The sequence below is a fragment of the Andrena cerasifolii genome, chromosome 12, assembly GCF_050908995.1.
Source record: "Andrena cerasifolii isolate SP2316 chromosome 12, iyAndCera1_principal, whole genome shotgun sequence".
In the NCBI taxonomy this organism is placed as follows: Eukaryota; Metazoa; Arthropoda; class Insecta; order Hymenoptera; family Andrenidae; genus Andrena; species Andrena cerasifolii.
In genome coordinates, this window is record NC_135129.1 from 3,554,231 (window position 1) to 3,579,071 (window position 24,841).

At 40.5% G+C, this 24,841-nt stretch overlaps 1 protein-coding gene and 1 non-coding gene across 2 annotated transcripts in view; both read left to right on the forward strand.

Moving 5' to 3' along the window:
* LOC143375339 (dipeptidase 1) overlaps positions 1-24,841 on the forward strand; it is a 285,542-nt gene that overhangs the window by 137,692 nt on the left and 123,009 nt on the right. The window lies entirely within an intron of this gene.
* On the forward strand, positions 14,142-14,248 carry LOC143375612 (U6 spliceosomal RNA). The gene has a single exon (XR_013086942.1). It is a non-coding gene; the product is annotated as a U6 spliceosomal RNA (small nuclear RNA).

Below are 24,841 nucleotides of genomic sequence, written 5' to 3' on the forward strand. Positions count from 1 at the left end.
ACCAGCGCCGCGACGGTCGCTACTTGAAAAGGCGGCTGCGAGTAGAGCAAGTTCCTTCGTTCGAAGCCGCCGAGATACAAGTATTTCAGATTCCTGAAGAAGGTGTCAAGAAGAGGTGCGCAGAATGAAAAAGCGCGACGAGAACGTGGACGAAAGAGGGAGGGAAAAAAATGTGTGTAGGGGAGCGCGAACGAGTGAGATACATATACACAGAGAGCTGCAGAGGGAATGTGTGGAAAGACAGCAAACAGGAACGTTCTAACTGCTAAAGTGCCCCACGGTTCTCCAGATTCATTCCCATTCTCATCCCCTCTGTCTCTCTCTATTTCTCCCCCTCCCTCTCTCTCTCTCTCTCTTATACTCTCCCAGTGCCCAGGAGGCTATTTAAGAGCCAGAGATTCTTAAAGCTCGGCGCTTAGTTTCATAACAAAGCAAACAGCACCAGTGGCGGTTACGTAATGTGGTCCGCTTTTAATTCCTTTGTCGTCTTATTGCCCATGAAAAAAACGTTGGCGGACGGTTCACCGAAAGGGACGCGCGAGCAGGGGAAGGAAGGGTGAGAGGGGAGGAAGAGGCGGAGAAAAGGCGAACGGGAACAGAAATGACGAAGAAAGAGTCCGAGGAGAATCCGTTGGCATACTCTCCGCTTCGTTGAGCCAAGGAACCCGGAATGGGATAGTTGGTGGTCCAAAGACATTCGCGTTGCGTGCTTGTACAGCTTGCGACCGCAGCCGCAAATGGGGGACGGTGTCCCGATGCTACCGTGGAATCAAGGGGCCAGAAATGTGTAATGGTCGCATCGACTTTTAGGTGCACTCGTTGGGGGCTCCATTTCCCTGCTGAACTGTGCTCGTCAAGAAATTAGCAACCCTGAAAGCAACAGCGTTGGTGAGAATCGGTCGCTCGAAATCGGTGGATCCCACAAGGGGAGGGCACCATGTGGTAGACACCGATTTTCATGAGCCTTGGCACGATGGATCTATGTCGAAAATAAGTAAATAGCTGGCTTAATAATAGAGATATTTACATGGAAATTATTCAAAATTTCATAGTGGCCGTGGGCTTTTAGTGGGTAAAAATCCCACTCTACCCTGGGATTCCCCTCTGAAGGAGTCGGGGTGCCTTCTGAAGATTTCCTCAAGTTAAAACAAAATTTATAAAGTTTTTTTTAATGTGGAGACATCTTCAACAGGCACCCCAACGCCTCTAAAAGGTTATCTCCCGCGGTCGCCAGGGTAGCGTGGGATTTTTACGCACTAAAACCCTAAATTTTTAATAATTTACATGTAAATTATTATTAAGGCTTATTATTTATGGATTAAAACTTAGTGTTTCGTTTTCAACGAAACTCGATCATTCCACTTTAACACCCACCATTTTGTCCCAGATTAATATTCTACAAAACGGAACGATTAAAGACTAAATAAACTATTGTATTACCTAAATCTTCTTCGTTTTTTCATTTTAGTTAGCCCAGTTCCGACTAAAGTTGATCACCGCGAAACGTGTTTCTAAAAACAGCTTCCGGGAAATCAGTTGTAATTTAACAATAAATAAATATTTTTACACCAAAACATAATATAATAATCTGCTAAAGTGTCCCTCAACTGAATAAAAAAACCTTTGCCTAAAACTGTGCCTATGCTTTCCGAAATAAATTCCCAAAGAATCGTTCTTTTTCTGACCTTACGAACTGTGCGGTAACCCCTTAAAGAAAAGCCAAGGGGTGTAAGCGATAGTCTAGCTAGATTTCAGCAGGTTGGAGCGGCAAATGTGCCTCATGACCTTCTTCCCAGGACCGTCAGGCCTGCAATTCTTTTGAATTTTATACCTTTCAGGCAATTCCATCCCGATCCATGTTACAGGGCTTAGGTAGCTTGCCTACCTGAATTTCTGAAAGCTACATGTCAGGCAGTAACAGGAGGAATTAATTCAGGGATTCCACGCCATCTAATATTCGATAAAGAATCCTCTGCGCAGTAAGTTTCGTTCCTCGAGTGTGAAGATAAACTGCCATGGGAAAGTAACACAGATAGGGGAAGGCGTGTAGCGTTATCAGACTACTTTTATATCACCCCGTAGGCTCGTACCGAGTTCACAGTTTCCTGGAGAATCGTTTGTTTTACGAGGACATTCCGAAGTATCATGGCACTTCGGTGCCACGAAGCTGCAAGCCCTTGACTGTGCGTCGTTGGAAAAAGTCAGTCATCTGCACACCGCTCGACGCCTCGTTGCTGGTTGTGCGCGCTGGGTGCGAGCGCGAATAGAGGGGTATCGCGATCGTTAAATCCATGGTTTGATAGGAAGATTAAACTGAAATTAGAATGAGAAGTTGAAAATTGCGCAGGGAGGATATCGTAAGTACCTGCCATGCAAAGTAAATCGTTGAACATTGGGGAGTATAGTCGTGTTGGAATAAGTATGTTTTGCTGGTACATAAGAGAAAGTGACCTGAGACATGGATTATTTGTCACAAAGATTGGCCTTTTCAGTTTAGTAATTAAATTGGTTTTTACAAAAATATTATATTGACAGTGCATCCATACATCCTTTTGTCCTTTTTATGGAACTACCTAAGTGCATTCAGTATCATTTATCATAGCTTCGTTAATTAATTTTGCATTTGTTTTTTTTTCAAAATAATATTAGTTAATAGTTGATAGTTCGATACAGTTCTCATATTAAAGCAACGACTTCAGTAATTTATACACTATTACAATGTTTACGTACGTGTTAACGAAGAAGTTTGCTAATTTGCATTGACCGAAATTATCAGCGAATTTAATAATATACCAAATTGGAATTTAATTAATATATAGAATATTCTAAAGTTTTATTTTTCCACTCTTTTTTTAAATACATTTGTCTATGTCACTTTTAATGAAGGAACAGAAATAACTGATCGATAAGGGGGACGTGATTGCTAATGGGAGCATATAGTTTATTTAGGTGCAAGACAGTCTTTAGTTTGGAAAGATTTTGATTTTTTAAATGAAATATTACATAAATTACATATAGTATCTGCAAATTTGTACCATATTCTATATAGGTGTACGTGATCTGTAGAAAAGGAAATGAGACTGAATTATTTATTTATGTAAATATGTAATTTATTATATAATAATTTAACGTATGCTTTTATTTCTTTAACAAGCATTCACATACTCAAATCCCTCACCTTGAAAATCATAGTTTTCCTCCGTCTTTTAAAAATCGCCATTACTTAAATTTTAGCATTATGTATTAGAGGATTATTCATATAAAAACTGGTTAAACAAAGTTTGCAATTGTCTAGTCTCTAGATTAACTGACTTTCATTAAATTGATACAACTTAGCTAGTTCGTCTTTAGAAAAAGCCCAAAACTGATTTGGATTAAATATCTTCAATTCTCCAGAGTACCTACTTGGAGAATCCAAAGTTTAATTGGAAAAGACAATACTTCATTACCACAATCCTAATATCACACGTTTCCTACATTTGCAACTCCCCCAAATTCGTCACTCCCAAAGCACGAATCGCAGTGGAACTACATGCTCTGGAGATTACATCGAGAACGCAATCATCCTCCTAACGACGACACTAATTCCTTTTCCCTCCCAAAATCCACATCTCTGAAAATTGCTTGTAATCCCATTCCGTGGAAGCATTCCAACTCCAGTTGTATACGTTCAACAAAAAAACGGAAAGAAAATAGGGAAAAAAAGGAGAAAGGAAGTGCCATTCCGAGGAAATGGTCCCACCATTTTCAAAAATTCAATTTTTCGCCTCCCTTTATGCCTTTACGTCTACATTTACAAACGAGCATTATTTTTATCTCCACTGCTTTCTTTTGCGCAAGGCAATCGTATTCGCAACACAGTGAACGTCACTTATCGCAGTTTCAAGTGTTTAACATTTGGGAGAATTAATACGGCGAGGGGAAAAAATAAGCGAACGATTTGTTTTCTTAATAATTAACAAGGGATGTTCGGCAACTCGGAAATTCAAACAAATCTGAAGCTTCGCAGAAATGCAACTAAAGTGATGCTAATAACATAACTATTTTTTTATTCGGTATTAAAACGGTCCTGAGGGTGAAAACACCCCCTCAAAGAAATTGTGAGTTTTCATATTATCGTGATTATAGCTTTCAATATCCTACAACATGGTGATAAAGAATTGTCGGAAAAAGAATGGTGGGAATAAATTTTGAAATTTTGAAAAAGATAATGTTTTTCGCAAATTTTATATTCCCGCTTTATAGAACCTAAAAACCATGGAATTTTTAATTTAACTTTCTTTTATATGTTATACAGTTTCGTATATATTCACGATAATGTGAAACCTCACCATTTTTCCAAGGGGGTGTTTTTTTTTGTTAACATCTATATGCCGAAGTCAGCGATTTTCGACCTCATTCTTGCAATCTTCAAGCGTTTGTAGCTGTCAGAGCAACGTTAATCTATTTAGATGAATTTTTCAGTATGTATACAATTTACTTAAATCTACAAACGGGATTTTTGAATTTCCATTACAGGCTCAGAAAAAAAATTGAGAAAACGACTTTCCGTATATTCGTCGCTATTCCGACCAATTGCATTTTTTTCCAAAACGACGAAACACGTCACCTAGTAAACTGATCCTTCTAACTTCTCAAAACAACTGAAGTGGTTTGGACCCAATTTTAAACAAGTTATACGATTTTAAAGGGCGTTCGAATACTTTCGTGGGCCACTGTATGTATTTACATCGTACACTGCAATTTCCCTCGATTTCAATATTGTAAACAGAAAACTATCGTAGGTAACCTGTGAATCATAAAAGCCTCGAATCTGCTTGGTCAGGGTTCGATTATACTTGAACGTGCCGCTTACGTTTCTCAAAGTACTTATAGAGTGTTCGAACCTATTTCGTCGAGGTTCAAATCTACTTAAAAGAATCGTTTTTAAATGATTTTACTTACAATTAGCGTCGATCCTCTATACGTTTGGTGTTTGTTTATTTGTTCACTTCCACTAGTACAATTGTCTTGAAACTTTGTACGCGTGCGGGTGTGCGATGACAATACAATTCTTAATAAAAAAAAAATCAAAAATGAAAAGAAAAAATGAAATTGAAAAAAATTGAAAAATACAATTCTTAATAAAAAAAAATCAAAAATGAAAAGAAAAAATAAAATTGAAAAAAAAATGAAAAAATATATTAAAAATCCACAAATACTAAAAAGAGAATAAAAAAATATATATAAAAAAAGGTGTTAAACGATTTTACTAAAAATGCTCTAAAAACTAAAAAATAAGCCTTTCCTTGTACTAAAATTTCGATGACGATATGACTTTAAATAAAATCATACAAACTCTGTGATTATCCTGTAGAATTATTCAAATCAATTGCAAGGAAAAAGGGTGATCACAGTGTTATTATGCTTTTATTTAAAGTTACATATCGCCATCGAAATTGTATTAGGTACAAGAAAAGAATTAATTTCTAGTTTTTAGTGCGATTTTTACTAAAATTGTTTACTCGTAAATTTTTTATTTATATATCTTTTTCTCTTTCGAGGTACTCGTGAACTTATCAAAACTATCCAGTCAGAATCGAACCTACTTCCAATATACTTCATCCCCTCACTAAACAGTCTTCCTTGCTAAACTGGCAAAACGCAATCGACGCGACAGACTAGAACAAAAGTGGCGGCTAACTGAAATCGCGTAGTTACTTGTGCGTTTCCTGCACATCTCAGCAAAAATATTTTTCGCAAAAGGAGCTACAATTTGTTGTCTCCTGCTCTTCTCGCCTAAACGTAACCCAAAGGGTTGAAATTTAATTCCAATTTTCATATTGCTCTCCGCGAAGAGTTTTCCTCTTCTATGTTCTTTATAAGCTTTTTTCTTCCCCAAGAAAATCACGCTTACGTACATCGAGACCTGGCGTAGCGCGTTAAGCTCGATCGCGATAGATTTCTTCCCTTCCGCGGTGTCTCCTCTAATAACGCGAGGATATCGGGGCAGCTGCGCGGTAAAATGTATCAGCGGCGTGGGCTGTTCGTTAGAAATTCCAGCGACAGCGGCGCGCAAAATGGATTTCCGACAGGAGTGTTTTCCACGGGGGCGGGGGCGCAGCAACCTCATTCTCCAGTGCTGCCGCGTGGAATACCGTAATTACGTTTCGTCAAACCGATCGGCATTTTTGCCCACGAGCCAGGCGCCGCTCGGCGAGGATGGGGTCCAGTGGTTGGAGGCCCCAAAGCCCGATATCAGCGAGTATGAAAAGACAGGCTGAGAAAAACGACGCGCCCCCGTGACGAGCCCTCTGTAATAGAGGAAGGGAAAACCATTTATTATTTCGTAGCCTACAGCGATTCTTTCTCGATGGGAGAAAGCGAAAGAATAACGACGCTCGGTTTGGCTCCGAAACTTCCGTGAAATTGTTAGTCGTTAGTTGCTGGAGTTGAAACAGAACCGAGCAATTATATCTACTGTGCTGGGCGAAAGCGTTGGCGCAGCACCCGACTCGGTATGCAAAACATTTCTCACTATTGAACACAATTGTGGAGGTAGGTTGAAAAATGGCATAAGGGAAAGAAACTGTTAATGTTACTGAGACGATTAAAAATCACAGTTTATTAAATTTTGATGAAGGAAAGGATACCTGCACATTTTATTATTTCGTTTGGTTGTTGAATGCGTGTAAGAATATTATAATACTGAGATTTTAAGTGAAATAAAAACTGCGATTCCCGCCCTTTTTGAATGAAATATGACTGACTCACCAGATTTTCAAAAATCCACGAAAATGATTTTTCAACCCTAACTTTGAACGCAGTTTTCACCCCCCAAATATGAAAACGGGGAAAAATAAAAAAACACGTAGGGTAGACCGGGGCGAATCGGATCACTTTGTGTTTGACGGAGAAAAAATACTAGTCAAACATTAAAAAAATTAATTTTTTATTATATATTCATGACCAGTACACCCTTGGCTTTAAGATCAATAATAGAAAATAAAATTAAACATAAAAGTGTTTCTTCTGCAAACAAAAAAACAAAAAGTGAGAAATAACCCATAAATTTCTGAAAAAAAACTGAAATTTTCGTAACAAAATCTTTAGAATCAACTGAAACAAATCTAATTTAATGACAGTGAAGTCAAGTGACACTACTCAGCGCACAGATCGGAAGAATATTGCCGTTTTTGCCGCCTCTATCAGCACAATTCTCGTAGCATCACTCTTCTCAGATAATCTTCTGAAAGTGGACGAATTAATTTTTCACCAGAGTAAATACAATGCCATCTTCTTAAGACCTTTAATTTAATTATTTTCTTCGTCATTTTTCTAAATTTAATTTTTATCACAGATTCCTTTATTTTTTTTGACACCATGATCCCTGATTGCTCTTTTTTATGTACGTACTAATCATCTGTATATAAACAATTATCATATTTATAATCATAAAAATACTCAAATGAAAATAAAGAGTGATCCGATTCACCCCAAACAACGTGATCCGATTAGCCCCACATGTAACTATTTCAAAGGGTGTAGATTACATAAACATATTACGATATAATAGTCTAAAATACATGAAATACTAAACTTGGACATAGTGCAAACTAGTAACAATAAACACATTGGAATTTTCAAGCTTACTTTTTATTTTAAATACGAAACTGCAGATTACGTAGATTATATTCGGACCAGAATTGTAACGTTCGCACGCGTCCATGTCACTGAAAACGTATGCCAGCTCTAAACAATCACTTAAAACAATTAACGGACTCTTGCGGTAGGTGCGGGGGATAGAGACGAGGTACTACGAACGAACGGATTGCTCATTTCTATCGCGATGTAAGAAATATGGACTAAATTCTTATTTTCATCCGATTCGCCCTGTGATCCGATTCGACCCGGTCTACCCTATTTCTTATTTTTCGGTCCTCTATAACATATTCAAAAACCAAAATGATCGGAGGCGGACACCTAAAATACTCTCCTTGTTAGTCCCGGTGTGTCTCCGGTAGAGTTCGTCCGCCATAGCCTTAGTGATGAGTCCGGCTGACGGTCCCAAGACGAAACGCACATCTTCTTTTCCTCCTCGGTCTTAAAAATGCCAATCCACCTGCCCCCGCACAGTACTCCAAAAAGCGTGACCGTCGCGAGGGATTATGGTTGCGCCGGAGGCGACGGGGTAAGGTCCCTTGACGTTCCGGAATCAATAATCACCACCTCGGTTTTGGACGTAACAGTATTATTTAAAATTTGTTTAATCATTTCAGTGCAACGTCTGATTCATATTCGCTGTCGCTGGATCTGTGTTGTCGCAAAATTATCCTACCCTACTGTCTTCGGGAACGGCCCTTGTTAACCCTTAACTGGTATAATGTTTTTGGCAAACGTGGCTGGTATACCGGGGTCGACCCCAAATAAAAAAGGACACAGAAATTTGTAAAGTCGACCCTAGATCAACCTCTACGAATATTTTGTTCTTAGGTAATGTGTAAAATAATAGAAACCTAGAAAGTTAAACTATTATTACAAAATTAATTAGAAAAACAGTTTACAAGCTCAGACAACCAACAATTTTGCAGCGAACTTTGCGTGCCTGGGGTCACGAGCGACCCCAAGATACCAGTTAAGGGTTAAGTATAAACGAGTTCAGTTTCAAGCCCAGCGTACAGCGTTGCAGCACTCTCACGGTGAGCTGCAACTAGCTCAAATTATATCACTCTGTTTTACGAAACGGTAGTTCACATTCTCCTCGTGTCCATTGCAATTCCCCGAGACCTGATCCCTCCCCCTTTGCACCAGACACTCGGCTGCGACGCGAACTTAAGCGCAAGCAAGATATTAGAATTTCGCTGGAAGGAGGGGAAACAGCGTGACGGCGCGCCTGCAGATTAACCGAAGGGTGAAAGAGATAATAGAAGTGGAGAAGTGGGGGGCGATAACGGCAAAGTAAGAGTATTATCGACGATACAGGCAGACGAAGGCGAGCGCGGCGGTAGGAGAGCAGGCAATGTTGAAGGGAGCGATGGAATAATCGTGGGAGGGGTGGCGCAACGATGAAACGGAAGTGGAAGTAATACGATAAAGAGGTTAAACTTCGCGAGGGAAAAGAATCGTGTAGGACTCGGGCGTAAAGTCCCTGTCAGGTGCAGACACTATGCAAACGTAATATTGGACGCACTAAAGGGTGAAAAAACGACGAACAGAGGGGGGTGATAAAAAATAAAGGGAGCGAGGGTTCGAATAATATCGAAGAGGGTCTAGCAGAGGCAGATGTGGAAGGTCCTGCAGCTCCTGGTAAGAGGTCAGAACTTGATTCATTTTCCATGGCCATTTTTCACGAACGCTGCGCCCTCTACCCCCCTGTCCACCCTATAAGAAGAAGGCACCGCTGCGGGACGCTCGGAAAGGGAAGAAGATAGCCTCTCAATTGAAGGAAGAATGCTGGTGTAGCCTAACTGAACGTCGATAATTTCTTATGCATCTTTCATCCCCCCGCGCCAAGGGTCCGAGGTGGAGGGATGGGGAACCGGGACAGGGTGTCAGACGTGGGCAGTTTCTTTCCGAATTTCTTCGGATAGATCAAAGTTCTTCTGCCGTTTCGGAACAAAAGTCATGGCCGCAGCTCGATCGCATTACGGTGCCGCAACGGCGAAATACGGGGACGCTGAGAATTCACGAGAACTTGGCGAGCAACGCCCAGCGTCCCTGCACCCTTTCATGCGCCCTCGCTTAGTTTCGATTCGTCGAACACTTTTTCCCCCCTCTGCTGGGGCGGTGCCGTCATTATTTCAAAATGCACGCCCCGAGAAAATCGGCTCGAGTGGAGGCTGCAATTTACGGCCGAATCGCCAATAAAAGTCTTTACGATAATCGTCCCTGAGTAGCGGCTACGATTCCAGGCGAAGACGCTAGCTGGGCGGAATTAGAAGGGGAGGTGTTGATTTAGGGGGTCAACGAAATCGAAATTTATTATTCACACTTTGCCTAACGTGGGCCCTGATTGGTGGATCTGGTAAACAGATGTCGAGTTCCGGCTTGCGTTCTATCTCGAGAGTCTAAGCGACAGAATCATAAATGGAGACAGCCGTCGCAAGGAAATATTCTCTGTAGGGGTTCGACGGATCGAGTAAATATTGGCACTCAAAGGAACCTTAGATAATGACGAACTTAATTATAGATTATTATCTGTTATTGGATTATACAACGCGAGACACTAGGGTTCAATGATTACCTGTTCTCTTTATACCATTATACCGTTTTATGGAATTAGCGGGTCCCCTATAAAGTTTCAAAATTTAATATATAGTAATCTGATATACTGAAGGCAGCAAGAAAAAAGGTGAACCAATCTCCCTGACTTTAAAATAACAACATTTTGTTCATTTTCGAGTTATGGGGTAGATTCTCTACAATAAAACCATCAAGTTTTGTAAAGTGAAAGGTTCAAGGCGATTGGTTTACATTACCGAAAAATATTTCTTCCGATTGTTTAAGGTGCACCATGAAAGCGGCTTAATTAGAATTCTAAAAGGCGGTGGGAATTAAGTTCTTTTCGATAAAACAAATTACAATTTAATATTAAAAATGTCACTGAACATGATGCATCAATCTCTATGTCGATATATCTTCTCATTTTCTCTAAAAAAATTCACAAAGAATATTCCTTGTTCATCAGTTTAACCGTCAGATGGCGGAAGGTCCGACCTCGAGACGAGGAGCGGAGCCGGGTCATTTCTGACCCACAATCAAATTTCTTTACGCAGATGCCAGAGAATGAACCTTCATTCCCCTCGATTAATGGATTTTTGCTCTGCGTATACTCCTTTGCAATAAATAAATTGACTGACCACCGGGTGAAGAAACTTTCCGCGTTGCGACAGAAGAGTAACTGCCTTTAAAAATAAACGAGTCCGACATTCATGCCTCGTGGAAGCTCGTGAACTCTTCTTTCGTCCCAAGTTGCCTCGCGAAACGTCGAGAAAGAAAACCGTTTTACAAGTGTGCTATCGTTAGCCGCAAATGTAATTTATGAAGTCCGAGCGTTTTGAAATTTTATCAGCTAATCAGTTTAGTTTACGAGATTCAATATGCGCCGGGAGAGTTCGATGGACTTTTCCAGTGCTAATTTGCAAAGTTCCGATGGAAGCACACTGTTTCTGAGCCAGAACACAGTAAATTGCAAAGGGAAACAGCGGTTTCAACCCTGGCCTGTCTTTCCTGCTGTTTAACAGTTTCTGAAAGCAACCGTTCAACTTCTATTCCACGTCATTCGAAGGGTACTGTTTCAGAATTTGATGAAATTAACTGACGAAGGGAGTCAACATTTGGGAGCTCATTTGGTATCAAGACTATCGGCTGGACGCTTCAATTTAGATGCTAAATAGTATGGAATCCTTAAATTCTTCGAATCTAAGGCAGGACCTGAATTTTAATAAAGGATCCAGACTATATTCTGACCAAGTATATTTGTTCCCACTCTGGATAATATTGTGTCTCTATTGCGTTCCCTAATCTACTTTCTGCTTTATCGAAAATTGGGGAAGAATAAATCGACTTCAACTGATTGATAAGCTTTCGAATATTTTTCATGTACTCAAATTTGACAGGGCAAAGTAGATGGTGTGAAATTAGCACCATACGTAAACATTAAAGGATTATAAAATTTTTATGCAGAGAATGTTAAAGGCGATTCGAATTTAAACTTTCAGGCAGAAAAACATATGCTACATCAAACGGAAGACTGAATTAAACTATAGTGACTTTAATGGCATGCCTATAATTTTTCATTTTGGTTTACATTGCTCACATACCAATATCGGGTGTTTCATAACAGGCGGTAAAACCAAAAGGATAGTGATTTTGTGTGAGAGAGGCCATATCGGTCAGAAATCGAGAAATGTGGTACAACTGCGAATGAAATAAATTCTCGCGTGGATTATAGTAAATCGAAATTGTAGAATAAAGTTTTTTTCTATATTGTTCTCGAGAAAATCGATGAGGAATGCACTTCCCACCACGCGTCACTTTTCTCTTACTCCTTACTACTCTTACTGTACAACTTCGAACTATAAAAAATGCAAAAAATATAAAAATGGGATTTTTAAACAAATGACAATACCTTTTTAAAGCTGCAACCGATCTTTAGCAAAATACACCTGTTTTCAGCAGACATTCAAATTCAATTGCCCTGAAAACAAAGAACCACTTGAAGACACGTTTCTGAAACAATTTTAACTGATATTTGAATGAAGTTGTACCATGTTTATTGATTTTCATCAGGTGTGGGTGTATTAGAGGAGTTGTCAAAATCAATTTCCTCAAAAAGCAAGTGTCCTATGAAAAATCTTTATTCCACATTCTCCACTTCTTTTTTCATGTAGAAGAGTAATCCGCCGTTTTACCCGCTTATTATGAAACACCCTGTATATAAAGCTCACAAATTTTATGTTATCATGTTTTCCCCGATCAAATATAATTTTCATAATCACCGCGCTAGTTCTGTGAATATGTACTACTTAGGAAATGTAAATAATCGATAGAGCTTTGAAACATATAAAAAAACCATGTAGACACGTCGTCGAATTGAAATAATTCCTTTATTTTGCAGCGAGCGCGCGTGTTTTGTTCATTAAATCTTGAATGATTTGAAATAGCCATATCCTTAATCGGATATCGTTGATTAACGCCCCACTCCATGGAGCGACAAAAACGCGTGTAGGGGATCAAAAATGTTATTAAACACAAGTTTCGCGAATGCAATTACGATAGCTCGAACTAATCACTTTAATCCGCACTCCCATTTTCACAGAGCATTCACGGACGAGATTTTCATTTCGCGTCGATCTCTCGCATATGTCAACATCTATGATCACAATCATTCCATTATTAATTGATAGATATTTGGCAACCGTTCATTGTATTTTCGATTTATTTAGTAATTGATAAAGTGTTGATTAATTCACCTATTCTGATCATATCAATGCGTATACATTTGATAAATGATAACCTTTCAAAGCTAGTATCAATTCTAGCACGATCCCAGTATTTTGGATAAAAAGAAGGTGAAATATTGCTGCATTTATTTGCATAGAAGCAACCGTTTCCTTTTCAAAATGATGTGGCATTTCGCTTCGAATTTGAATCGATTCAACGTGACTTGATGATAGAATCCCTTGTCTTATTTTATTACCATGGCAAAACAATTGAAGAGTCCTTGTAGAAAACACTGTAGGCGCCAAAAATAAAATTTTGTTTCAACTTTGGCACTTACAGTGTTTTCTACAAGGAGTCTTCAATTGTCAAGTAATAAAAATTCACTTCAAATGATCGATGATTTATGTACCGGGTGGTTTACCATAATCTGAAGACCGCGTACCTTGTTTACTGTTAAAAATATAGAAAAATGTCAAATACAAGAACCTTTCAGAATTAAATACAAAAAAAAAACTAAATACAAATACAAATTAAACACTAAAATCCTTTCATAATTAAACTTTAAACTGAGTGAGAAAATGAAATCCTCATTTGAAAATTCCTTTGTGTTGGCCAGAACGAGGCTCGTTCTCCGTGAATATTTAATACTTTCATTCGCGCAGAACGGATAAATATAATATTCAATTATCTGTTGAGTTTACTGTGGACAAAATAAGTGAATTCGCAATTGGTTATGTTGAAGTATTCAGGAGCAAGTCGGAGCGCAGAGTTGAAGTTATTACGTGTGTATACGTATGCTTGTTTGCGAGTGGATCGACCAAAGGTACTTTTGCTCTATGCGGGTCATATTAAATGCAGTGCTTTGGAATACGGAAGTGATATAGTGAAGTAATTACGGAGCCAGGACGTGTGATCCTGCGAGTTACGAATTTTTCTACAAAGTTCAATCAAATCAGTAGATACGTAACGTTCATTTGAAGTTCAGTCTGCTTGGGAGGCATACTTGAAGTGCAAAGAGTTAAACATATTTTAGACGTTAACCCAGGGTACGATATCTTTTTTCAAGTGGAACCACAATTGCTTTTCGATATACTATACTACCCCGTGCGTTAAGGTCTGCGCATACACATCAGTTCCGTTTCAGTACCGTCCCGGCGTGCCAGTGGTAAGAAGAAGAGGGGCGTAGAGGGTTAGGTCTGGGTTAGGTACCATTCCGCGTACTTGCTTCGGCAGTACATATACTAAAATTGGAACGATACAGAGAAGATTAGCATGGCCCCTGCGCAAGGATGACACGCAAAATCGTGAAGCGTTCCACATTTTTCCCCACAGGGAAGTCCCCGAGTCTTCGGGGAATCGGTGCGGAGTATGCATCAACATCATGCGCATGAGGGGGGAGCAAGCGGACGTATCGCTAGCTTGCTCCCGCATCAAGTCCTCCTTCTCAGGCGCGCTACTCCGCATCCGAGGACGACCACCGTGGAGTTTTAGTGGGTGCAAGCCCCACATAACCCCTGATCCTCCCCCGAGGGTTAGGGGTATCCGTTAGGGATTTCTCCACGTATAAAAAAAAAAAAGGTACCGTTCCGTCGTGCCAGTGGTAAGAAGAAGGGAGCCTCTACGGCAGGAGTGTTGAACATCCCCACTCCGAGAGCCGCACGAGTCGGGCCCCGGGTCAGCCGGTTCCCCCCTGTGATGCCAGATCGGAGACGGGTTTCCTCGAGAATTTCCCCCACCTCGCGCACACTACGCCGGAGCTGCGTGTCCGTGAGTCAGCTCCGAAGCGCCGAGCTCACGGACACGCTGCTCCGGCGTAGTATGCGCGAGGTGGGGGAAATTCTCGAGGGAACCCGTCCCCGATCTGGCATCACAGGTTCCCCCACTTAGTTTTCTCCACGCGTTGCACGAGACCCGGCAGGGAGAGAGTGCGGCACCCGGAGGAGAAATTCATCAGAGTGAAGTAGGTGTGGAGGGGACCGTTCTCCTACGGCTCTACGGGGCAGGCGAAGAGGAGAAGGAGCCACTGCGGCTCGCGAGCCGCTAGTTCGACACCCCTGCTCTACGGCGTAGAGTCTGCGCCCCTCTTCTTTTTACCACCGGCACGCCGGAACGGTACTGACACGGAACTAACTGACAAGTGTGTTTAGACCTTTAATCTTCCCGTATAGAAGCTCTCCTCGCGAGGGATATTTTTCAACATGCTTTCCCATTATGCGAAGCATGTGGCGTGGACGACAGGCTCTGGGACCTGCATTCAAAGCCTTAAACTAATAATGTTACAAAGTAATAGCCTCCACGATCGTGAGTGTCAGAACAAAGAACCGATGATATCACCTGTGATCGACACGTGTCGATGGTGGTATGCATGGCGCTGTGTTTGGACACTTGGGCAATAGTTAAGTGAGGGGGAATGTCAATAAGGTTGAAACTTTATGCATAGAGGAGAGTCTTGCAGTACCGGCCACTCTAAGTTTTTGCGCTATAACTTGGGCTATTGTTGGTAAACATCAAACTTCAAAAACGTAATTTCTAGCACAAATCGTGCTTAATAAAAGGAGACGAATTGTTTTTCTTAAATTTTATCATAAAGATAAATAATTCGCTGGAATAAAAAATTGTCGTCCAGTACCGGCCAACTACTTAGTTAGTAGATTCTGTGGCCTAAGTAATTAATAATGTTAGTGAAAACATTTAAAAATACAATAGAAAACATTTATTTAGGCAGGTCTACAAATATGACAGGTAAAATGATTGAGATTTTCTTGGTCTGCACAGTGCTCGTGATCCCAGCCCTTGCATTTGATGCACAGCACCACCTTCGTTGAATGATTCTTCATAAATGATGCACCCAGTAACTTGTTCATCAAAGCCTAGTTTAAGTTTAATTTAGTTTAGTCAAGTATTGTTTTATAGTAACATTTTCAAAGCCGCATTCACATCGTTCTGCGATCATTTCCCTTCTTTTCTGTTTAATTTCGGACATTTTTCTACAGAAAAGCAAAGAAGAAAAGCCTAAGGACATATACAAAAAAAAAATAAAAAGAATTTAGCCGGTACTGCACGACAAGCACTTGAAAAAGTTTTAGGTTTGATGCGTAATATCCAAGGCAAATTGAAAAGCTATTTAATTACTTGAAAAAGTAAAAAGTCACCTACGAAAAATAGCTGTCATCGTACAGAAAACCAGCGTAAACGTTGAACGCCTTAAAACCCTGGTAATACTGAAGAAAAAAGAACGTCACCGGAATACGTTGCTCAGGACTATAGCATTTATTTATTTCTCCATCGATAGTGCGGTTAACTAGCATCAGAAGCGAGATCTAGCCTTGGCTGCTCCTGTACGCTGCCCGGTACTGTATGACTTTCCCCCGCATATATTGTTCCTGCGCTGAACTCAATCGTTGAAGCTGTTTTTAATAGAGAAGGGTAGATAGAACAGGTATGCGCCTAACTCAGAACCGCCAAAAATGTCGCATGCGCCGTTTCTGAAATAACCGATTCGATTTAGGTGTTCCACTTGTGGGCTCCTTCACTCGCACCCCTCATGCATTCAGCCGAGCTGATTCCCCGCTCTCCATCCTCCTGCCCTGACAATATGAACCGTCTCTAAAACGCTACACGTCCCCGAAAAGTTCAGAGAATTGAACCAACTATTGACATCGGTGGATAGTTTCCATCGATAACGCTCGCAAAGTTCCACGACGCGTCCCAACCACATGGAGCCGTGGCTGCGACCCCAGGAAGCTCGCCATCTCAGGCAGCGTCGCCGTAAACGGCGTTCTCTATAATACTTCCACGGCTATAATTCATGTCTCTCGACCATTTGTCCGACTTTAACCGCCATCTCGCTCCCTCTCTGAGCTAAACGCATCTCCCTATGAACCGTTACCCCTAGCTCTACTACTGCCGGAATACTCGCGTTGCTATTCCGCGGACATGCATCATTTCTTAATTCAATCACGATTGAGAACCGTGAAATAATTCTATAGGTCGCGTACTTAAATCGTTGCGAAAGTGTACAAGGTGTCGATGCTTCCATTAGTCTGTCACGAAAATTAGAGTGACATCACTCTACCCTCAGACGGGAACCCGAACGTTCCGATTTTTGTTTAAACTGTGCTGGGTTGTAGAGGAGCTCAATAGAAGTGTCAGGCGATTTTTCACTTCTGCCCATTTTCGGTTCTTCAGGGTGAATGAAAATTATAAATTATTTTTCTTAATGAATTTTTTTTTAACGAGGGGAAATCTTCAAAAGGCACCACGACCCCTCCAGAGGGGAATCCACCGGGGCGCCAGGGTAATGTGGGATTTTTAAAATCCCACGGCCACTGTGAAATTTTTAATAATTTCCATGTAAACATCTCTATTATTAAGGCCTATTGCCTTAAGCGCTCGAATGCCTATTTACTTATTTTCGACATAAATCCATCCTGCCAAGGCTCATCAAAATCCTGTCCTCCCCTTGTGAGTGAAAATATCTATTCTAAAAAATATTTTTTTCTCACATTTTTCTGTGAAAAATTCATATTTCTCATTTAGGGTAGGTGCACCGTTTGTGGCCATTGCACTGGTTTTGGCCATGTGCATTATTATCTTATTTTTAAACTGCTTGCAGATCATAATTATGTGGAGAATTTCACATCATAAATATTTTGTTTAGTATACCGCCAGATATATAAGGTTACATTTATTGCTTACACGAAAAAATATTATATTTTTTAAGAAGTGGCCAAAACTGCTACAATACCTTAAAGCGGCCACAAATGATGCATCTACCTTACAAGGTTACATTTTTTTTTGTCTGGGATAAGTCACATAATAATGATATAATTCTAAAAAGAAAAGAAGAAATGAACGTGGTGATATCATAATAAATTCATTTTAATACACATTTTTTCTTTGAATCCATTTTCATTGCTTCACGCTCGAAGGGCGTACGTTTGAACTTATTCTTGATGCACACAGAAGTATAGAAAAAATTCTGCTTAGCTCAAAATGTCCAGGAAGTGACCCATTTTTTCGTATAAAAAAATGTTTTTTATATTTGTGGCTGATTTTCAACTGTGCCTCCCCCTTAGACCAAAAACACCGCTTTCTAGCAATTCACTAGGCACAGTTAATCGCGAGGGTGTCGCGGAAGTTCAGAAGTCTGTAAAATAATAGGTGTTTATAGGAATTGTCTATGTTTTCTACATTCTGCATTGCACCCCGTCAGGGATTTCTTAAAAGCAGATTAATTATGCATCCGACGCCCATAAACGGGAGACACAAAATTTTATCAAATATGTATACAGCTCGCAGTTGAATTTTCTGTATACAGTAGCCTCCCTTACACGGGGGGCGCGCATACAAACACCACCATCTCCCCTGGCGTACGCGAGAGATCGTGGAAGGGTGAAGGGGCAAGAAGAGGACTTGAAAGCCCACGAACTCAGTCCGAGGCCGGGCTAGCATTGTCAAGTTTTCGTATAAATTTCTCCTCGACGTAAATTCAAAGGCTGCCGCGAGGGTACAAAGCCACCTCCAAGGGGTAGCTGAGACAGAGTGTGAGCTGGAAGGGGTTCGAACAGACGGTAAGGGGGACGCAGGGGATGAGCCACGACGCATCGAGGTATTTTCAAGCGCCCCCCCTACCCCTCTTTCTCCACCTACGCCTCCTTTGCCGTCTTTATCTACAGCTGTCTGCTCGTCCTCTTAATTCTGGAGCGATTAACGATCCACACCGGCGAGAAATTAGTCCTGCTTGTTTTTATTCCCCGACGCCGCTGTCTGCGCCTTCCGCGTCGTTGTCCCATCCTGAACGTACCATTTTGTGCCAGACATTCTGCGGAAAGATCGGTGAAGGACCATTATTCCTATCGCACTCCTCATCTGGTGGTGCCGAGTGAAAGTGGCTTGCTTCGAGCAATACGTGCTCCGTTCTTGCTATTTGAATTCTGTTCCGCTTTGTCGTAATTGGTCATTATCTTTTGTGTGTGTAGCTTCAAGTAAAGTTAGGCAAATGCAGGGTAACATTTCAATTAATTTATAGCGACATTGTAGAGGGATGATTCAAGTTAGCACATATTGCGTGGGTACATATAGTCAGGCCTTCTAAAATCTTTGGCATTTCCAAAAATATATTTTTTTTTTTAAATAAAGTGTGAATAAAAAGAACAGAAAATGAGAAGCAAATGAGAACCTCTCTACAATTTGATATTACTTATGCTCTAGTTTATAGCATCGTAGTAGGCCGTTCATTTTTAATTTAAAAATTTATTGCATATTCTTTAGGTCTTTTAGGCGCTTTTTCTCTTGCGGCGCCTATGTGCATCGCGCATTTTACACGCGCAAACAGACGGGTTTGCATATAGTAGGTGAAGGGTTTTTTTTCCAGTTGTGTGTTATGTATTGGACGAGATTTTCTTATAGGTAACTAGCAAACTACCCCCGCGCTTCGCTTCGGGCTTAAGAGATATTAAGCGGAGGTTCCGGTATAAATATCGATTCTTTTTTTATTTCATTATTCGAACGTTCAACCTTTTAGGAATACGTGTTTAAAAGGATTTTGCGAAGTTCGTAAAATTCCCGAAGTTATGGGCATTTGAGTAGCGGCAAATGCAGGGGTAACACCCGGCCACTCGGCGCTCGCGTAAAACTTTAACCGCGTTTTTCTCGAATCAGTGTTCTCAAAATCGGAGGAACCTGTATCTCCAAAGGTTATTATCCGATTCGACTGAAACCTTTTTATTTCGAAGAATATGCTTCTGGCTCGTGGACAGACAAGTAAAATTTTAAAAAAAATTGAAAATTTGTAATTTTTAAAGGCGGTGAAAGGACGAAAAATATAGGGGAAATATTATTTCAAACTTCAAGTGTCGATATTTTCTCAAAAATGTCATTTTTTTTGTAATTTTTACTGGTCAGTCCACGATCGAGTTCCATGCCCTTTAATGATCTGGCATTGATTTTTTATTTCAAACCAATGGTTTAGGTGCTACAGGTTCCACCCTTTTGAATGAACTTTTTGACGCCTCAACTTTAACGACTCCCCAGTGCCGTCTACAATGATTAATTATAAAACTTATGTCCACTAAAAAAAACTGCTGGAACCCATGAGTCCCAATTTTTAAAATTGACACACAACTTTCAAATTTAATCAGCACCTATCCGCCACTTAGTACAGTCGATTTCTGCAAGAAAATATAATAAAATCCAGATAGAAAAATGTCGGGTCGGAAGGGTTAAAAACAAATTTTCTTCCACGGTATTCCACCCTTCCAACCATTCAAATAAATTGTGCTTTAAATATTTCTCGTATCACTAAAAAGAAATGGAAATATTCAGGTGGCCTCCTTCAGCTGGGACACCATGTATACATAAAATGAGATACATATACAGTTCACAATGAAAGATCATATACTTTTAAGATTTCCCAAACCAATTGCTAGGAACACCAAGTACAGTCGAACCTTGACAACTCGAAAGCCTCTATAACTCGGAAACTGTCTTCATTCCCATCGGCTCCGCTGTAAACACCTCCACAACTCGATAAGTCGCAACCCCTATAATTCGAAGATTTTTCCCCTTCCCTTGAGATTCGAGTTATCAAGGTCCGACTGTTCCTATATTTCTCGCTTGAAATCTCGTTAGTTAATTTCCATGTTTTGTGGAGTCGATATTAACTGGTCATGTTTAGTCTCCATGAAATTATATCCCACCCCTTTGCGATCTCCTTGCGAGGAGAATGATTTAGAGGGAACCAGAAATCCATCCGAGGTGATCATCCGCTGGCGCAGAAATCAGATGCAATCGTACAGAACTGTACGCTACTTAATATTTTATGTTGCGTGTCACAGTTGCGCGTTGCTTGTTTGGAGGCAGGGAGCGTTACGTGTACCTGATTCATGTTAATTAGTTTAGTTGGCCAGCGTTGTTGTGTACCGTTGGATCGGTAGGACGAGCCGCGAACCCGACCGATTTTCTGGACGTTAAACAGTGCAACCTCCGCTCCCTTCCTGTTTGCGCATAAAATAACTTTAAATACTGCCAAAATTCGACGTCCCGGCTGCAAATCGTTTCCATTTATACCGTAACACGAGGGGGTAGAATATTTACATTTGCACGCAAACAAGCTCGCCCGATTTTTCAAGATTATTTAGACTCTAATCTTTGCGAGCTGGTACAGTACAATGCATCGATTTATGTCCGCAGTTTGGTTAACCCGCTCGAGAAATAATCGTCATTGCGGTCATCAATGGCACATGCTGGTTTCTCTACTAATTCCTAATGTATCGAAATTTCGTTCACCGAAGCGCGGTGCAAACAGAATTACCGTAGCCATTGCGCTGTTGGATAACCAGCTTCCTGCTTATAGTATCATCGTGGTTACTAAGGCATTTTTTTGGGAAGGGTTTGTAGGGTTTTGTGTTGGTACGTTGTCTGTGTTTATAGTCACTATGAGCCGTCGTACATGAAAATGGTTAGTTCTACGAAGAAACTTATATAACCTTTTTTGTAGAGAATTCCCTAAGCTACAAACTTCGTAATAACCATTTTTGTCGTAGAACTAACAGATAACGAGATATTCGCAAACTATTTTTTTTACCTTCGATCCTTTGTAAATTCTTTAGCAGGGATCCCAGCGATGGGGACTCTTCATATTTAATAATTTAAAGCAACGAAATAAAGGCCCATACAAAAGTTTAGCTTGCTGGGAATTATTCTGCAGATAAATCCTAATTTTACTGGACTATTATAGAGGATGTAAAACGAAGGAAAATATGTTTTATGTGTAATCATAAAAATGTTCATCAGGGAGGATATGTATTCACAGCGCAGAGGGAGTTGGACAGAACTTTCCTTGATGAGCCCAGACATCTTGAAGAGCAATATTCAATACCCCGCGTTAATCAAAGTGTCAAAAATTTTTTCAAAAAGTTCTTGCAAACCTGAAGCGCGAGATACTGTGTCGAAGTAGAGCCATGCCTCTTCTTCACAGTGGAAGGTAAATATTTTTATACCAACGAGCGTCTAACTGTTCGTACTAAACAACCGCCCCGTTACTTAACTTCGCGGCGACTTAATTTAAATACATTCGCAGACTGTGGACACTTTACAAAAATGCGCGGCGGCCGAGTAGTACACTCTAAGAGACAAACACTGTACCTCAAGTAAAAAGTTTGCGAATCCAATTTGCTTGCGTACGAAGTGTTTCTAAGGCTTATAGGCTGATTCCTGAGTTATTTAACTCTCGGTTGTCACATTTATTTTATTTGGTCGTACTTAGTTGCCACGCTGAGTCGATTTGACCCAAGCCAATTTTCAATCAGCTGCTGTTTAAAAACTACCTGTTAAATTAAGTCGCAAAAATTCTGAGATAAAGTTTGAACATTGTAGAATATATGTCCATTGTTGAAAATTAACATTTAAAGTATCACCATGTTTAAAAAAAAATTGAAAGAAAAATAGTTGCAGAAAAATTTGTTTGCTTAAAAAATTAAAACTTTTTTAATCTTTAATATTCCTAGCTAAAAAATTATGATTATACTCTTGCTACTTCACTAAAGAAAATAAGAAAATTAATAAGTAAAATTCTGTAAAGGATACATGAAGTTACTACTACATGGCGCCATTACTACCATTTTTTTTTTTTTTTTGTAATTTGCGTATCTAGGATGAATTAACGGTTCAATCTTACTGTATACTTCTGTATGTACATACTGATATCTTTGGTTTTTTTTTTTTTTTTTTTTTTTCTTTCTATGTTTCCTCCCTTAAATACTGTGCATTTCCTGTAATACTGTTTTAATAAATCTCTTATGAGATTTAAAATAAAAAAAAAAAAAAAAAAAAAAAAATTACTACCATTTTCAATGATTCCTCAAAGATACTTTACTTCGAAGTCAAATTTTGGGTCATTTTCCCCGAATGTAACAACCCGAGGGTTAAACAGTATCAGAACACTTTCCTTCTAAAAGTTTTTTATCATCCAACAATTCAAAGCGATTTTAACGCTCATTTTCAAGTGAACAAGTTCTTTATTTGTTTCTCTGAATGTCCCTAATTTCAGTAAATAATCTCATTAAACACCTCGTTAGCAATAACGTGTACTACTCCGGCTTATTAATTTCATAATTCTCAAATACTGCATACGAAGACTTAGCCACCGTGTTTAACTGTGCGCAAACAGCATTGCAGGATAATTCACGAAAATTACTGAGCAATTCACGGTCTGATCATGTAATTCAACGATGTGGTTATTTTCGCCACGTTAATGGCGCCAGTGGCATCATATTTCCAGTAGTGAAGGAAGGCCATTATCACTTTCGGGGGTGCATTAGAACGAGGCGCGCTGTGTGCACGCGCTGCCATCGAATAGAGGAATGCAATATGCTGAACTCTGTTCCGTACGCGATCCACGGAATGCAAATAAAGTTTATGCACGCTGCTCTTCATTATGTTTCATTACGTATCGCGTTCATTACCTGCTGCGCGCTGAGCGCGGTTAGGACCTCGCGAAAACTCTCGGGTAAATTTGTTTATGGGATTCTTGCAGATGATTCAATATTGGTCTAAACATTCCGACATTGGTTGATGGAAACGTATGCAATAATTAATGCGCGATCACAATACTCTTCCTTTACCTCTGTGTCTAACTATATACAGTTCTGTCTCTCTATATACGCGAGCGTCGGGGCCGGGCGCACGCAATTTGAGAGACGAGTAGCCTATTCGGCTTGCTTTGATTCCTCCTCGAGCGCTCGAGTGGTACGGGGCGACGCGCAGTTGTTTTTTCGTTCGGCGTTCGGCTTCTTCGGGTTTTTCTTTGATAAGTGATACCCAAATTCTGTCGCTCAGTCGACGAAAATTAATTGATTCTCGGTATTTCGACTGTGCGGCGACTACAGAAGAAGTAGCGGGGATAGCTTCACGCGTATAGAGAATCTGAAAACGCGTGCAATTTCAGAGACAACACTGTAGCTAATGCAGAGTTAGGAGCGAATGGGGCTGCAGTGATGGAGGGGGAAACACCTACAAGAGCGGTGGTAATGTGTGCGCAACTGACGCAGGCGCAGTTCATGCAAACCACCACTCCTGTAGGTGTCTCCCCCTCCATTCACTGCGGCCCCATCGCTCCTAACCTGTGATGCCAGATCGGGGACGGGTTCCCTCGAGAATTTCCCCCACCTCGCGCACACTACGCCGGAGCTGCGTGTCCGTGAGTTGGACTCCGAAGTGCCGAGCTCACGGACACGCTGCTCCGGCGTAGTGTGCGCGAGGTGGGGGAAATTCTCGAGGAAACCCGTCCCCGATCTGGCATCACAGCTCCTAACTCTGCATTAGGTACAGTGTTGTCTCTCAAATTGCACGCGTTTTCAGATTTAGGAGTGTCTAAAGACAGTTGAATTGAGAACAGAAATTAATGTAAAAATACATTTGTTATCGCATAATTAGTAGTTAGTAGAGATTAGTAGAAAATTCCAGCTCCACCATGAGATCGTGACTGTTAGTTCGCGCCAGCGCCACCAGAGGTCTAATCTTCCAAACTCCTTTCTCGCAAGTCCTATGTTCCAGTCTCTTTCGTATACAGTACGCACTCGTTATAAGCCCGACGAACGGCGCTAGCGGCGAGCGTACAGCGCGTAGTGGACACTATTCCGCGTGGCCAATGGCGCGAGTGAGAAAACCCGAGAGCAAACGACGACGAAAGAGCCTCTCGCTCGTTCTCTGGTTCCCTCACTCTCGTCGAAGTATCAGCTTCGGTACTCGGCACAGGTGTGAACGAACTTCGTTCCGAGGAAGAACAATGTTTCAGAATATCACTGTATTAAATTGTTCAATTTAATTTAATACACTTTGCTATTTCTTATTCTTCCGTAACGCATACTGTAACTTTTTTATGCCGCAATCAGTCGATTAAAATTTTTTTTTGTTT